This window comes from Sus scrofa, chromosome 12 (genome assembly GCF_000003025.6).
Source record: "Sus scrofa isolate TJ Tabasco breed Duroc chromosome 12, Sscrofa11.1, whole genome shotgun sequence".
NCBI classification, from domain to species: domain Eukaryota; kingdom Metazoa; phylum Chordata; class Mammalia; order Artiodactyla; family Suidae; genus Sus; species Sus scrofa.
The window spans coordinates 5,005,876-5,008,533 of NC_010454.4; positions in this window are offsets into that span (position 1 = coordinate 5,005,876).

Consider the following 2,658-nt stretch of genomic DNA (forward strand, 5'->3'; position numbering starts at 1 on the left):
GGGACCAGAGGTTTCCCTGCCCATAACCAGAATTCCTCACTCCTGTGCCTTCTTGTTCTTTCCACCTAAAACTCCTCCTTCCTACCTGTCAAGATCCTCACTCCACTTTTAGGCCCATTTAAAAATAAACATTAGGAGTTCCTGTCCTGGTGCCGCAGAAGCGAATCCGACTAGGAACCATGAGGTTTCGGGTTCAATCCCTGGCCTCGCTCAGCAGGTTAAGGATCCAGTGTTGCCCTGAGCTGTGGTGTAGGTCACAGACGCAGCTCGGATCTGGTGTTGCTGTGGCTGTGGTGTAGGCCAGCAGCAATGGCTCCAATTGGACCCCTAGCCTGGGAACCTCCCTATACCGCAGTGTGGCCCTGAAAAGACAAAAGACAAAAGATAAATAAAAATAAACTTTAGGAGTTCCCGTCGTGGCTCAGTGGTTAACGAATCCGACTAGGAACCATGAGGTTGCGGGTTTGGTCCCTGCCCTTGCTCACTGGGTTAACGATCTGGCGTTGCCGTGAGCTGTGGTGTACGTTGCAGACGCGGCTCGGATCCCGAGTTGCTGGGGCTCTGGCGTAGGCCGGTGGCTACAGCTCCGATTCAACCCCTAGCCTGGGAACCTCCATATGCCGCGGGAGCGGCCCAAGAAATAGCAACAACAACAACGACAAAAGACAAAAAAAAAAAATAAATAAATAAATAAACTTTAGACTGGGTGTGTGTGTGTGAATTATAAAAATAATGCAGGCCCATGGCATGAAATGAAAAGCAAGTCCGTTTTTCCCCTCTTCGTGCTCTCTTCGTGCTCACTCCACAAACATACTTCCAGAGAGGTTTCTGTGGCTCTACCAGCATTTATATATATAATGACCCTTTAACTGTAGGTAAATGCAGTTACACTAAACGTGCCTCTTGCTCCTTGACACTTAACGCATCTAGGCTGTATCCAAATCAGCAGAGAGCGAGTGAGCTCCCCACTGTTCACAGCTGAGTGACATGACTGCAGATTATCCCCTGCTCTGTTTAATGCCCTGCCTGCCGGCTGGACAGGTGCTTGCTGTTGCAGCCAAGCCTGTGATAAGCAGCCCAGCACCTGCACGCTGGGCAGCGTGCCCTGTTTCTTTCTTTTTTTTTTTTTTTTTGTCTTTTTAGGGCCGCACCCGCGGCCTATGGAGGTTCCCAGGCTAGGGGTCGCATCAGGGCTACAGCTGCCGGACTACCCCACAGCCACAGCCACACCAGACCTGGGCCCCATCTGCCACCTACCCCACAGCTCACAGCAACGCTGGATCCTGAATCCAGGGATCGAGGCCGGGGTCGAACCCGCATCCTTATGGATCCTAGTCAGGTTTGTTAACTGCTGAGTCACAAAGGGAACTCCCCAGCGTGCCCTGTTTCTGATGGGACAAATCCATGACATCGGCCGCCACCTGGAATCCCTCCACTCCTCCTGGGGGCTCCTGCAGGACCACTCGCCAGAGTCTACCGTCGGATGGTGACTGAGTTAAGTCCAGCTGCTCGACCTCTCTCTCTCTCTCTGCCTCCTCTGTCTCAGCCCTGCAATGGAGGTGATAGAAAGGGTACCACTTCTGGAGCTGTCTCAAGGGTGGCGTGTGCTAGATAACGTGTTAGACCACAGGGGTCAGGGGAAGGATTCGGGACGGCTTGCTGCCCTTCCTGTCATTGTTCCTTGAGTGCTTCATCTCCCCGGCAGAACACCGGCTCTCCTCGTGGGGCTCTGGTCTTCTCTGTACCCCGCAGCTTCCCAAGATTTGGATGCTGTGGGTGCCAGATACGTGGTCCCCGCTTGTGCTCCTGCCGAGGGATCCTCCAGCTTCGGCCCACCCTCCACTCCCCAAAGCCTTTCTCTGGCTGATCTTCCTTCTCTTTACTCCCCACCCCCACCCCTACCTGCCCTCTCACCCCACCCCCCACCCCTGTCCAGGTTAGTGATAACAGGGGTGCTGGGGGGGTTCCTCAGGAGCTCTGCAAAGGATCAAGGTCTGGACCCACCCTGAGACCAACACCATGGCCAGATTCCTGTCCCCAGGCTTCCAGACCTTGCCCCTCTCCCCGGAGGCTTGAGTATCACATCAACCTCTGGTCCTCCAGGCTGGCGAGGCCTGCTCCAGGGGGAAGGCGAGATGATAAGAGCCGGCCCAGGGCTGAGAAAGGGACATCTGGCCTTGGGAGCTCAGCCCGGATCCCGCCCCCAACACACCCACCCACACAATCGTTTAGTTCATCTAGTCTGAAGGGGGAGGCTAGGCGGGTCCTTGGCCTCCAAGGAGGGAGATGGGTGCCCCCTGCCCCTGGAGGTAGTCAGACCCTGAGCAATCCTGGCACCAGCAGGGGTCAGCCCGGGCCACAGCTACCCAGTGCGTCAGAGTAGATGGGTCTGCACTTGCCTCTGGGAGCGGGGAGGTGCAGGAATTTTTGGCTCAGGCTGCAGGGCAGCTGCTTGAGGGACTCTGCAGGGGTGGGGCCAAGTGGACTGTGCCTGCCCCCACCCCAGGGAAGCAGCAGAGCTAGGGGAGAAATTGCAGCAGAGGAGGGAGATCAAGAGTCAGAGCAGAGCTTCTCTGGGCTGAGAGCAAATAGAGACTGGCTTGGAGGAGACATTGGGGACCTCCTGTGATAACAGTAAGAGCAGTCTGAGTTTCAACG